The 15,305-nt window shown below is 40.9% G+C and overlaps 1 protein-coding gene across 2 annotated transcripts in view; it reads right to left on the bottom strand.

The window, feature by feature from the left end:
- Positions 1-15,305, bottom strand: part of prl (prolactin) — a 33,291-nt gene that overhangs the window by 6,198 nt on the left and 11,788 nt on the right. The window contains exon 1 of one of the 2 annotated variants that reach the window (XM_028813527.2): positions 9,499-9,631. The exons of the other annotated variant lie outside the window; for it this stretch is intronic. The gene's annotated coding sequence lies outside the window, so the exon portion shown is untranslated. Of the gene's footprint in view, positions 1-9,498; positions 9,632-15,305 lie in introns of those variants that run through there. 2 annotated transcript variants of the gene reach the window in all.

Below are 15,305 nucleotides of genomic sequence, written 5' to 3'. Positions count from 1 at the left end.
CAGTTTGTTCCAAATTGTGAAAAGGACTGCTTTCAGGGTTCCTTATTAAAAGCACTTCTGCTGAATTACTGGTGGTCTGTTTAACTGAAAGAACTGGGATGGATCAGTTTGAGAATTTTAAAGTCCTGGAATACTGAAGGTGTCCACGCTGGAAGGGGATCCAATTCTGGATTTCCAAGTTCACAAAGGCTTCCATGTAATCACTTCATCAGAATTCTTTCCCTGCTGTACTTCGAGAGCCTCTTTCACTGGAAACTCTCCTGTCAAAGTCCAACTCGCCCTTTAGCCCATGGAGGCACTTGGGTCCACATATGGTGCTGTGCAAAAGTCTGGAGCACTTTAGGTAGCTCACAAAAATGTTCACCTTATAAAGTTGTTGTATGTCTTCTGAGTAAGTGTGTCAATAGAAAGCATCACATTTTAGAGTTCCAAACATTTCTTTTGCAAAAAGTGAAGCGATACAATAAGATATTTGAATGTCCTTGAAGAAACCAACATAGTACTAGATCTTTGTAGGCGTACAGCCCAGAGGTTGATTAGTCAAAAATAACAAACTGGTGCTAATGATCACGGGCAGAATGTGTAGGTCGAAGCAAAGTGATTAACTGAAACTGAAATAGAGAGAACAGAACTGGTCAGGGGACCACCAGACTAAAAAGAAAAGGTCAAGGTAGATGGGGCAGTTTAACCTGTAAATCGGCAAAAGTGAGCACAGCGACAAGACACAGGGTGGTCATCCTGCATCATCAAGGTATCTCTAAAATGTCATGGCAGACAGCATTTCCAGATGTGCTGCCCAAGCTCATCTTTAGAAGCACAAACGGGGAAGGTTTAGGACTAGGAATGTACTGGTCGGCCACAGACACGGAGTGAAACGAATGTAAAAAGCATCAAGCCCACTTCCTTTGGAAATCAGAAGATGTCCAATGCTAATATTCACTCAGAACTGTCAGAAATCACAGCAATGCTGGTACATCCATCTCCAGTTCAGAGAAGTCCTATCAGAAATGGTCTTCATGGAGGGGGTTGTGACCTAAAAGCCAATCCTCTGAGATAGCAATAAAGCCAAACCACTCGCCTACGTGTGAAAACACAAGGACTAGGGTGCAGAAAAGTGGCAGCAGGTGTTCTAGAGTGAGGTGTCAAATTTAGATTTTTTTGTCACAAAATTAGTACAAAAAAGATTTGGAGCAACTTACCACGTGAGAACTTTCAGAACGTGCATGACAGTGGACCAAAGAGAATTGCTGCTGTTTTAAGGCAAATGGTCTTCATGCCAAATTGATTTCTTTATGTTTCTTCAATTTATTGCACTTTCTGAGAAGTTTATTGAATAAAAGAACAATGGTATTTATGAAAGTATTCCCCCCTTTACAGCATTGTTGACTTTGTAAGTGACGCAGTTACACAATCCACAGTGAAGAATCAGGGGCTCCACACTGAAATGAAGATTACTAAACTCTACTGCAAACTAATGTCAGCGTGAGTCCAGTCATCTTTTTCTTGCTTCTTTTAATGGCCACAGCCAGAATGGAGTGCCTTGTGTGAATGTGTAATATTCTGGTGTGCTTTTCTGTTAGGGCAGCATGCAAAAATATGATGATATTGACTGTTGTGAAATGTGTAGGTCACTTGTAGAACAGTCCTAGTTACGAAGTTAGCTACAAAGATGTTGCTTTTCCATGGAAGAGTTCATTTTTGCCTACTAATATTTGCATCAATTAAACCTGACATTTGGCCGATTGAACTTTCCAAATTGAGCTTGACGAGTGATCAACCAGGTCCACTGTGGCCGTGTCAGCGTGTGGCTCACAATCCTGAGTATCTCACCGCTCATACTGTGCTACGACTTTCAGAATACTAAATTGGCGCTCTCGTCATTCAGTTAATTCTAATTTAAGACCCTCAAAACTGAGCAATGGGACAGGACTTAAAAACTCTCAATGGAGATGTAATTTAGGTGACGATTTTGAAGGAATGTGGTAAATAAGAATCTGTTTTTATTCCCCCAATATTTTCCCACTAGTGCCTATGTAATGGGCTAGAATTCAGTATTCTAAAGAAAATGACATTTCGGTGTGTTGCTTAGTGTAATGGGCTGTAAACAAGTGTTTTAAAGAAAAGGCAGAATTTCTGGAAAATTCTGCTACAGGTTATTGTTGATGGCTATCTACAGGACATAAATATTCACCTGTCTTGCTAAAGAGTCACCTGCTTTGAATAGTCAGACTGCTTCGGTTTAGTGTCTCATCTACACACAATGTGGGGACACAGAACTGTCTGAGTTCTGGGGACATTGGTTTCTAATCACATAGTTTTTGATAGCTGGCCACACTACGATTGTTGAACCAAACTAAATGTGTTTACACAATTTGTTATGCAGAGGAAATTGGCTTGCACCATTGTTTCACTGATTGCCATGTTGACCTATGCAGAAACTGAAGCATTTATATATTTCTGGGTAAAGGAGAATAAGAAAAGAACAGAGAAGTATGGTGTGGGACTGGTGACTGCTGCCTGCTTCTTTTATGCTCTTTCTCCATATCGCTGTGGCTACAGTGGCTTGTACCTGGTAGGCCCGAGGCCGGTCACACCTATAGTGCCCTGACCATTAGTAAAGCACCGGGCCAGACTCTGAGATCAGCTGCTGTTTACACCATGGTGAGAAGCAGCACTAAACAGTTTATTTATGCCCCAAAGATATCTAATAATGTGTGTTTCACCGGGGAGGACTGCACTTTGTGTGTTACCTTATGCCCTGCACTAACTGAAACAATATGTCAGTACCCAAGAGTGAAACTGAGAATTGGCCTGTGTACGCATCAGTCCTCCACTGGAAAGGCATCTATGTTCAAGTGTCAAAGACAATTTCCATTATTACAATATTTACTGTAAAATGATTTGTAGTTCAGTGTTTAAATTCGTTTTTATAAAAGTCAGTAGTCCTTAAGGTGAATAGGCTCCTCACGTAGTTTGTAATATGTACAGGGTTCCTGTTTTTTATTTCTTTTTAATATGTTGTCACTTTTACTGGTGACTTCAGATTGTCCTGCTGTGAACGAGTACGCCTTGAGATGGACTGATGCCCAGTTGGTTTATACTTTGTGCCTAGTATGTTAACCTGGATGGATGGATGGATGTTTTTTTTTATATTGGATAAATGAAAATGCTTATTTTTGTTCATTAACTGCTTGTTTTCCTTAAAGCTTTCAGGAATGTAGGACTGTGTGCCAGAGAGTGGCAACGTGGCTGTATACACATTTCCCAGTATTCTGTACATCTGACAATAAGGAAACATGTACTTCAAGTGGGCCATGGCTCCCCTGCACTGCATCTGCTATGCTCTGGGTTCCCTAGTGTGTTGGCACAAACAGTGTGATGCCACTGCCATTAAAACCCAGTACTTCACGTGCTAGGGCAGCACTGCAGTATAGCAGTTACTGCTGCTTCATGGATCCAGCTTGTTGGGCCTGAAATCCATCTCTGGTTGTTGGCTGTGTGAAGTTTGCGTGTTCTGCCTGTGTCTTCATGAGTTTTACCTCCCATGTTCCCAAAGTTAATCAGCATCTCTAAACTGACCATCTGTAGGCCATGCGATGGACTGGTGCCCATCTGGAGCAGGCTCCTACCATGTGTCCTGTGCTGCTGAGATGGGCTCTGCTCCACCACAACCCTCAATTGGTTTAAGTGACTATGACAATGTTATGTTACTTCAAGTGCTTGGAACACTTAATTTTGGCAAGAGGTCTGAAAGTAAAAGATGAGAATGAATACACCAGTCACCAATGAGATGAAAATCATACATCGTGGTGCGGTTGTGTCAAAACCAGCATTTTCTGTGAGTGCTGCTGCTTAGTAATTTCAATTCGATAATCCATCCATCCATTATCCAACCCACTATATCCTAACTACAGGGTCACGGGGGTCTGCTGGTGCCAATCCCTGCCAACACAGGGCAAAAGGCAGGAAACAAACCCTGGGCAGAACGCCAGCTCACCGCAGCAATTCAATAATAAAACTGTAAATTCTCTAAAGATTTGAAGGGGCACCTGCTAGTAGCATCTTCATATATAATGCGCTACCATGGCTTGTTCGTTTGTCTGTCCAGGATTTTAAATCACCTGTAGCTTACAAACTGTTTGACGTATTGACCTGAAAATTGGTACACATATACCATGTAACGTCTACTATCCGCTTTCAGGGTGATGATTGACTTCCAAGGTTATTCCTATTTTTATTTTATTGTAGAATCAGCTCTTGGCAGCGGCCAGCACAGCGGCTATGCAGAGCATGCGTACAAGCGCTGTTCTCATTCTCTCCCACCTTCGCCGTCACTTCCCCTACCTCTTCATATCTTAAATCACTCTTGAGGCAGATGGAAGACTTAAGTGCCAGCTTAATTGAAAAATTGAGGAAAATGTACTAAGTAATTGCAACACAAACACTGACTTAATCAGTTTTAACACGAAAAGACTCTTAATGAAAGAAGAGAAGAAGCAGGCCACTAGGGTGGAGAAAAGAAGAGCTGCTCAGGAAGCAGCAAGCGCATCAACCTCTGAGCAAACAAATGCTAAACGTATAGAGAAAGAGGATGAAAACTATGAGTCAAGTGTATTCACTGCAGGTTATCGTGCAGTACGCCGTTACTGGTTTACAATAATTGATGCAGGATGTGATAAAAGTATGGACACGTTTCTCAGTGTTAGAAAAGGAGAGGAAGGAGCGAACACATGATATGTTACAGAGGTGAAAGTAAGAAAGTTTCTTAATGTGGTTTATGTGGGCAGAAAAAGTAAGGGAGGAGTCAAAAATGACACCAAGATTCCTTGCATCAGAAGAAGGTCTGATGAGATCACCGTCAAGAGTGTCTGAGAAGGAGCTCATTTTCTTAAGTTATGCTTTAGTGCCAATGTGCAGGAGTTCAGTTTTGTTGCAATTTAAATTTAAAGAGTTCCGCTCCATCCAGGTTTTAATTTCACTGAGGCAAGTTGTGAAATGAGAAAGTCCTGATGAAGTTTCACTTTTAACATTGACATAAAGATAAGTATCATCTGCATAAAAGTGATAACTCAGTCCATAGCTACGAATGATATGGGGAAGCATATAGACAGAGAAGAGCAGAGGGTTGAGGACAGAGCAACAAGGGAGTCCTTGTGTGACCAGCGCTGAGCTCGATCTGCTGTTGCCAAAACTAACAAACTCTTGCCTGTCAGTCAGATAGGACTTAAACCATGGGAGGGCAATGCCAGAGATGCCCAGCATGTTCTCCATTCTGGACAGTAAAATGTCATGTCTGACAGTGTCAAATACTGCACTAAGATCTAACGGAATTAATGCTGCTTTGTCCACAGTCTGCTGCCATATGCAAATGATTAGTTACTCGAAGCAGAGTAGTTTCACCGCTGTACTGTGCCCTGACAGCAGACTGAAAGGGTTCTATCAAATTATTAGAAGTTAAGTAATTAGTGAGATGGGAGGCTACAACATGCTCAAGAACTTTTGACAGAAAAGATAAGTGAGTAATAGGCTGAAAATTGTTAAGATTGTCAGCATCTAGACCAAACATTTTAAAAAAAAAAAACCAGGCATTATAGAAGCAATTTAAAAGTGACTGGCACAAAGCTAGTGTCAAGGGATGTATTTATTATTATTTTAACAGTCAGGATTATTGCATGAAGGCAGGATTTAAGAAGTGTGATGGGGATGGGGTCCAGTACACAAGTAGTCTGCCTCATCTTACAAAGCTGGTCGTTTACAAATGCAGATGCAACTGGTGAATATTTAGAAAAAAAGCTGAATGGAGTGGGAAGACAGGTAAAGATATAAATGGATGATGGATTTATGTTAGTTTAATTATTTAAATCTTTAGTTTTGTTGCAGAGATCTAGAGGATTTTTTTCCTAGACTTCGGTAAAGAAGGTAATAGGCCAGATGCAGGTTGAAATAGTTTATTAACTACAGAGAACAAAACCTTCGGGTTATCATGACCACTTTCTATTATTCTGCCATAATGTGTGTTCTTAGCTGCTGTCAGTGCATCCCTGTAAGCCCTTTGATGGTCAGAGAAAGACTGGATGTTCACAGTGAGGCCAGTCTTACATGACATTCTCTAAAGGCGTTGGCCAGCTGTTTTCATAGACCATAATTCTGAATTATACCATGGAGCTGAACGCTTAAAGGAAAATTCCTTATGTTTTAACGGAGCTGTTTTATCGAGTGCTGAATGAAGGGCTGAGTTATAGTGATCAGCAAGACTATCTAGTGTTGATAGAATAGGTAAAGACAGAAAAAGATCACAGATGAAACTAGCAGTTTTTCTGGTTTGATATTCTGATTTACAGTCCTGAATCTTAAAACGATAGGCCACTAATTCTCCCTAATGAAATATCAGGTTAGGTTGGGGAGCATGCACTGCTAGAGCATGTTGCTGCACCCACCACATGACGAAACAGCTCAGGATCCCGGTTGGAAACCCTAACCCAGGCAGACACGCGGTCCAGTCCCACCCTCAAGAAATGAATATCTATCTGCCACAGCCATGTGTTACATGGGTGTCCCCTTGGCCTGGTCCAGCCGCTTGGGTCCTCAGCAATGAGGATCCTGTGACCCGGATCACTCTAGGGGAATTGTGCCACATGCCCGTAGTGCCGTAACTGACACTTCCTCACAATGCAGGTAATGTGCCTTATTTGGGACTCTCTGAGCAACTGCTCGTTTGACAAAGTCAGACCAGTGTTACCCAAAGATTCTTTGAAGAAACACGGCACTGTAGGAGTCCAGCCTTGCAAAGATATCGGGAGCGCTCCACACCCCTTTCCAGCGACCTCATAACCCCCCTGTGCTCTCCCAATCTGTCTACTGACTGAACAGGAAGAGTTACCAGAGACACGAATGTTGCTGCCAAGGTAAGTAAACCTCTCAATGAAGTCAACATTCCCTCTGCAGACAGACACACTGCTGATGGCTGTGCCTAAGAGGTCATTAAAGGCCTGGATCTTAGTTTTTATCCAGGACACTTGCAAGCCCAGACACTCAGACTCCTCACCATCAGTCCCTCGGGAGCCATGCTCAAAGCTTCCATTGACTCTGCGAAGACCACATCATCATCGGCAAAGTCAAAATCAGTGAACCTTTCTTCGCCAACAGATGCCCCACAGCCGCCGGACCCCACAACCTTGCCCAACACCCAGTCCATGCAAGCATTGAACAGAACTGGAGCAAGAACACACCCCTGACGAACCCCAGAATCAACTTGGAAAAACGCAGAGGTTCTGCCTCCACTCTGCACAGCACTCACAGTACCAGTTTACAGGCCAGCCAGGACATCCAGTAACTTTGGGGGGATCCTGCGAAGTCTCAGGATGTCCCACAGGGAAGCTCAATCAATTGAGTTGATTTACAAAAATTGACAAACGCTGCAAAGAAACTCTGCCGATATTCGTGTTTGCGCTCAATGAAAACCCTCAGTGCCAGGATGCGGTCAATGGTAGACTTCTTAGGTATAAAAACAGACTGCTCTGGTCCCTGGTAGGTAAGCAAGTGATTCCAGATCCTATAGAGATTGATCCTAGCAAGGGCCTTACCCAGCACTGACAGCAGTGTTAATCCCTTGTAGCAATCCAGCCAATAATCCTTGTCTATCCAGATAGGGACCAAGTCCCGTTTTCCAGTCAGTTGGGATGATGCCCGTCTCCCAAATGGAATGCCAAGAGGACAGCCTCACCACCAGCCTGGAGAAGTTCACCCCAAATACCACATTTTCCAGCAGCTTTACCTACCCTCGACTGGTTCACCAACTGTGCAACCTCAGTGAGACTGGGTAGTTCATAGCTAATTCGAGGATCAACCTCAAGAACTGTGGACCCAGAGATGTCCAACATCCTAGCCGAAGGATCAGCTTTAAACAAATGTGAAATGTGGTGAGGTGAAGTATTTTCTTCAACAATAATGTCAAAGTTCATTGAGTATTTGCAAATGAGTTGCTGCCACTTTTGAATAATTCTACCATTCCCACTTTTCCATAGCTAAATCATCACCATTGACAGTTTTTTTTTTATTAATTTGTTATTATTTTTATGTTCAGGTGAAAGTGAAACTTCCAACTATGGCATGGAAAAGATGTGAGAGTAGAGCACCCAGCCCCAGGATGACAATGTTAAAAGGGCTGACTTCATGGTAAAAAAAAAAAAAAAATGGAAAAAAGTTGTATGCTGTACTGGTACCAGCTTTGAAGCTGGTGTCCTCTTGCCAGCTCTGCAACTTTTCATATGGACTATGGAAGAATAGTAAAAGCAGAGAGTCTTATTGCAAATTTGTCAATATTTTACCTGCAGAGGAAAAGAAAATTACTCCCCAATTAACTGAACATTTTCAGTTTTGCACCTAAAATATGATGGGATTTTGGTGATATTTTCTGAGACAAAGTTTGTGTGTGTGACCTGTGATGGACTCCACAGTAACCCTGACTCCACTTCCTTGGTACCTAAAGAAGGTCAGCCTACTTTCCCCCATTCTCACCACATTCTATAGGGGCACTATCGAGTGCATTCTGACTTGGTGCATCATTGTCGGGTTTGGGAACTGCGGGGGTGCACTCAGCAGAAAAAAATCAAGGTCCTGTGTCATCATGCATTTTCCCCATAACCTTCATATTGTGTGAAGAACTGTGGTGGTGGTGATGGTTGAGGTGTGTTGATGCTTAAAGTAGACCCAGAAGGAAGCCAGTAACGTAAAATGTGACAACCACCAGACCCATCACTACTAACCTTGAGGAGTTGTACACAAACTGGCTCCAACACTGCTGGCCAGAACAATTAGGAGAACAAGAGGTATAATGGAAGACAAGAAGCAGAAACTGTGGCCAACACATGATGTCACATGCAGAGCCAGGTGTCTAACCTGAAAACGTCATTCATTCTAGGAAGACAATCATATTCGGTTCTTAGCAAAGCTTTTGCACAGACACAAAGACATTCTGAGAAAACCCAATCATCTCCCTGGTACTCATTCAAGCGTGCAGCAGCTGTCTGCCCAGCCCTTCTAGCGACCTTCTCCCTCCTGTCTGCCATGATATTTTGCATGGGTGTAGCAGGATGTAATTAATTAGCATGTCCCATCCGAGTGTCTGCACAATACCTGAACGTCATGAGAATGAAAGGGGCTTGTGCTATTTAAGAAAGGTTTCTGAAACACCAGCCTCCCCTTTTCTGTGTGTGTGCTGGAGACATCCTTCAAATTTTTGTTGTGCTCTTTGGTGACTCTTCTTACTGTGGATTTTTGACAGGTGGGAAATTGTAATCTTTCATATATCAAGCTTTCAGTTGATTTTGTCTGCGATTCTTACATGTTTCATTTTTAAACCTCAATATTCTGATACTGCATTAATTTGGAAATGTGTAATAACTGTAACTTAACGTCCATTTACACTTTATTTATCTAATGAAATACTGGAAGACTTAAATAAAGTAAAACAAGTATTGTTGATCAATCTTTACTTACCTCTTCACCCTCTAGCAGGTTACACTTGAAACACACAGTCTCACAGCTCCCACAGCTAGGATTCTTTCTGTGGGTTTCCTGCACAGACTGTGACTGTTACTCTTCACTGACCCCCACGGACATCCCCTGTCTCTTCTTAATGTCCATCCATCCATCCATTTTCCAACCCGCTGAATCCGAACACAGAGTCACGGGGGTCTGCTGGAGCCAATCCCAGCCAACACAGGGCACAAGGCAGGGAACAATCCTGGGCAGGGTGCCAACCCACCGCAGGACACACACAAACACACCCACACACCAAGCACACACTAGGGCCAATTTAGAATCGCCAATCCACCTAACCTGCATGTCTTTGGACTGTGGGAGGAAACCGGAGCGCCCGGAGGAAACCCACGCAGACACGGGGAGAACATGCAAACTCCACGCAGGGAGGACCCGGGAATCGAACCCAGGTCCCCAGACTTCTTAATGTCTTCTTATTCAATGTAGCACAAGGCACAGATCCTAGTTTGAAAAGGCAAGGGAGATAATGAGACTAGATGCAGGTCTGACACAGAAGATGAAGTCCTGAGCTATGAACAGAACAATCAATCTGAGGTACTGTTGGTTCCTGACTGGTACTGCAGGAATAAACAACAACCTCCGGGGATCCTGAACTGAAGTAAGTTGATCTGAGAATATTGTGTTATTGATTCAGCAGTTTTATTTTTAATATACTGTTTTGATTTCTGATTTTTTCCTCTTTTGGTAAAATGAAAATTAAAGAGAGGAAAATGAAGAGTGAACAAAGTGACAAAGCAGTGCATGAGATTAGTGTATGCTACTACACTCGTACAGACAGAGTCCTTGAGATTAGCTGGGCTCTCCCAGCCTTCTTAATGCAGCTGTTCTTATCTCAAATTTCAACTGATGAGACTAGACTAGGCTTTGATTCAAAGTGACTTTCTCACCATCGGCTTAGAAAGCATTTGTGTTTTTAAATATACATTAAATGAAGAAAATGCAGAGGAACTGTAACTGACTTCTCGGTGTATTTAATAGGCACATTTGGCTCACTTTAGATCCCAAACATTTTTTAAATATATTCATGTCAGTTTTGTATTGGCATAGTGATGGGGGCAACTCCAATATCAGGATGATATCAAGAAGACCATACTATATAAATATAAGCAAACAAACATAAGGATGAACAGAAAAAATGCAATTTAACAAATTAAAACATAAGATAATCAAACCCATGCACCCTCTTTATCAACAGTTACTGAGTCCATCTACCCACACTCTTAAAAATAAAGGTGCCAAAGTGATTCTTTAGTATAATGCCAAAAAGGAACCATTTTTGGTATCCAGGAGAACCACCCACATGAACATTCCAGAAATAACCTTTATTCAGATCTGAGGTTCCACAAATAAGCTTGAATAAATGGTAAAAGATTTGTGACCGATGGGTTCCTCATTTTAAAAGGGCCCTTGCTGCATACAGTTACACAGGCTAAGCTCTGGTTTTCTTGATCTCTTAGTATCCTGATAGGTAGCCTATTAGATATTAAATATTTCTGTTTTGTTCACATATTATGAATCTTTTAAAAGCCCAAATAACCAGCTTCACATGCCTAGAATTTTTCTCAGAATTAAATAGTTCTTTGTCAAGCAGTGGTTTTACAAGGAACCACACAACCCAGTAAAGTGCAATTTTAGAACCAATATTTTAAAAGTGTAGCTAGATCGTTTGCCCAGTGGAGCACTGTTACCTTACATGTTACCTTTCACCTGTCTTTGTCTTTCTCTCACTCACTTTTGAGGTCTGTGAGCTTAGGCTCCACCTACGCTCAAAAAGGGCCTTTAGGTATCAACTGGGCTTAAACCTATTCTGCCAAGGCCAGGATTATTAACAGAGATACCAGGCTAGATGTACATCAGAAAGGTTAAAAGGGGCCCTGTCCTCTCAGCCAAGGGCATCACCCTGTTGGTGTAGAGGTCTGTGCCCATATTTAACAGGAGTCACAAAGTTACTCCTAGGAGCTGCACTAAATGTCCGAATAAGATAAGAATTTGTCCTACCCCAGAGAAGGACATTGCCAACTTCCACGTTCTTCAGCTACATAAATCCTGATCAGCATGAAAAGTAACGCACGTGCATGCGCCTGCTGCCCCACACCAACTCCAGAATTACGCCTCTTTGAATATGCAAATCAATATAAATAGCCCTTAAGCTCAGCGTTCTGTGAAAAGACAATGGGAAAAGCACGGGGGAAAATAGAAGAATATCAGCGAATACCAAGTGGAGGCAAGGAAAAACTTACTATTCGTTGGTTTAAACAGTGACATAATCAACAAAAAGAAGTTGATCGAGTGACATATAGTGTTGGAGAAACTCGAAAGCTCAAGTACACAAAGTCGCACAGTGCCCAAAATAAAAAAGAAGTTGTCACATATCAAAGTCTCTGTGAAAAGGCGAGTTGTAGCCCACCGCCTGAGTGTCATATGAAAGCTTATTAGGGAAAAAAGCTCGAAATGTCAACTTTAATCTCGGAATTTCCACTTTAATCACGTAGTTTATTTTGTCATTAAAGTAGAACATCATAAACTTCATCTTAAAATTGTTTAATTTAGTAGTTTCTCAAATTCCATCGTAACTAAAGTAGCACGTTAAATGCTTTATTTTGTATTTAATCTTCTATGTGCTCTATGTGTGTGAATCACTATGTGCTTCCGGGCTTTCTCTTCCTCCGACAGGACATAGAATCCATTACATTCGTAATGTTACAGCTCTCTGAATAATTAAAATACTGAGATGTATACGTGAAATCTTTTTCATGATGATAGGAATGAAAGCATATTATTAAACATGGGAACATGGTGGCACAGTGATTGTTCATGTCTCACGCAAGATGCTTGCTGCGCCATGTGTGACCTTCGATGAAATAATTTCTTGCAACAGTACTGTCTCTTTCAAACGTACTAACCTCTAATTCCTGTCCTTACTTTTCTTTCTCCAAATACCCAGTCGCCATACAATCAGTGCTGTAATAGACGTTAAGCCATCTGTAAGCTTAGAACGACGATTCTTCAAAACGTTTAAGGAACATTGAAATATCTTCGTAGTACGTGTTTAATTATTCTATCCATCTATCCTTCCAGTGTCGCGCCAGCCCAGCAAGAATACGGCACGAGGTAGGAACAATCCATGAACTAGCTAGCGCTGCGGCACCGTGTCCTCACATGTTAAATTATTAACAATATTGATTATTTAAATGAAGTTAAAGTTTTATCTGTATAATATAATCAACATATTTTGCTGCATTTCATCTTTAAAATGATATCGTCATCATATGTAAATACGCGCTTTATAAAGTGGCGCAGGTTGTGCAATATTATAACTGTAGTTCAAGTTTACAGTGAGGTAATTGTACTTATAATTACAAACAGTTCTACAAGGAGCACTTGATGGACTGATTGAGTGTGTTTAAAGTTCTTGGGATGAAACTGTTTCTGAACCGCAAGGTCCGTACAGGAAAGACTCTGAAGCGTTTTACCATGGCTGAGGCAGCGTGTGCTTGATGCTGTATACCGATAATTCTCTTTCCAATCAGCTGCTGCTGTGATTCTAAACTAAGATACAGTGATATAAATACTCCAAGTGGTGCAGTGAGAGTAATATGGAAAAAGATGATTCGCTGTGGCAACCCTTAACGGGAGCAGCTGAAAGAAGAAAAAGAAGGTGCAGTGAGAGTAACAACGCTAAAGCAGTTATGGTATTTGGAATACTTTGGCTATTCCCTAGACCATTATATTGTTACAGGTTAATTACAATCAGATGCATTACATTAATAAACAATATGCAGTTAGTTTCAGTGTATTTATAAAGCCGTGTCAGGAACGTGGATCTAAGAAAGAAAGGGTAACCACATAGGAACAGTAGCACTGCTTTGACGCTGGGTGCCGCCAGTCTGCAAAACCGAGTGGAGAACTTGCGTATGCCAGGGTATGAGATACCGTGGAAATGTGCGTGGGTTTATGCCAAGTTTAGGTTTTATACATCGCGATTTGAGCGTGGAAACATTCGTACGCAACATTTCTGTGCGTATGCACCGTTTATACATGAGCCCCCTAGACATCGAAAAAAAAGAAAATATAAGTATGATCTCACTCATTCTAGTGCATGTCACAATATTTGTTCTTTTGTAAGATTAAGGATGATCTATGTAAATAGATATTATAAATTAATGCTAATAAAATAAAGTGTTTAGTTTTCTTATATTTAAATTCCTGTTTGGTGTATGTAGTGTTATAGTATACATACAATTGCTTTCAATATTGCATTTTTTAACAAATAAAAGCATTAGATTCTAAATAATATAATTTAGTAAAAAATAGATCCTTAAAAAAGACAACATAGATTCACTTTTGCAACAGACCACATGGAGATTTTCACATTGAAACTGAGCAGGCTGAAACAATGGGGTGACACAAAATTATGAGTAGGTTCTTATGTAAATAACTTGCTATAATTCCTAATCGAACTGGAAACTACTACAATGCTTTTATTGACCCAGGTTAACCTCTTCTTCAAGGCCCAGTCCTAGAAACATTTTTGCATCCCTTTTTGGTTATAACAACTGTGTCCCAGTGTTCTTGATGAACTTGTTTTAAAATAACAGTCTCAATCCACTGTACAATGTCCCTTCATAATTTGAAACACTTCAATCATGTCTCCTCTTAATCTTCTTTTGTCTAAACTGAAAAGGCTCAGGTCTTTCAATCATTCCTCAAAATTCATCCCTTTGTAGTCCTGGAATCAGCCTAATCACTCTTCTTTATACCTTTTCCAGTGCTGCTATATACTTTTTGTAGCCTGGAGACCAAAACTGTACATAGTACTGAGGTGAGGCCTCATCAGTGCGTTATAAATCTTAAACATAACATCTTTGGACTTGTACTCTAAACATCATGCTATACAGTATAACCTAACATTCTCTTCTGGCACTACAAAAGCCTTGAGTAGTGTTAAGAAGTCGACTTCTCCAAGGCAGCTATGCTGCTACCCACTTTTGTAAAAGGGAGACACGGTCCTACTCATCCAAGTTAGGGCCTTGTGCTGCCTCATGGTGACCAAGTGGGAAAGTACACACCTACTGCCAGTGTCCCCTACCTTCTCTATTAGAAGCCCTATAGGCCTACTGCCACTTACTGACCTGAAGGTTTTCTTGACACCTTCCAGATCTTTTTAGCATGCAGGGTCTGGGGGGTTCGGTTATGGAGGGTGTTATCTTAACACAACTGCTGAGACCAAAGTCTATGCTAGCAGCATCTTACCAGCTATGCCACCCCCTGCACTGGCTGTGTGCTATCTAACTGTGCTATCTAACTTACTAACTGTGCTTCTAGTTATGAATTTGTACAGACATGGTCTACTTATATAATTTTGTCTGTTGTGTTTTTGTACATGTGATTCAAATGCTTCATTTTACATTTGTTTTGTGTATATTTGAAGTGTATGTTACTTTCATTAATGTCTTCCATTATTGGATTTCTATTTTGTGCTTAATGTATTTTATTGTATTTTCTTTTTAAATGCATTATTTCTGTATGAAGATGGATTATATAATGAAAGAGAAGTATCATGATACTTGATTTTTCAATTCTAAAACTAAAGTACAGATTTGTCATATTTTATTCTTTAATGGCAGAACGCTGCAATTATGAATAATTGGATATGTTGTAATACATATCACATTGAAATTTATTATCATTTGTAAAATCAAATATTTATCTATTTTTTATTTATATGTGATATACAATTTTCT

This window comes from Erpetoichthys calabaricus, chromosome 11, assembly GCF_900747795.2.
Source record: "Erpetoichthys calabaricus chromosome 11, fErpCal1.3, whole genome shotgun sequence".
In the NCBI taxonomy this organism is placed as follows: Eukaryota; Metazoa; Chordata; class Cladistia; order Polypteriformes; family Polypteridae; genus Erpetoichthys; species Erpetoichthys calabaricus.
Note: the sequence above shows the minus strand (reverse complement) of the source record. Positions and strands in the feature narration are given on the sequence as shown.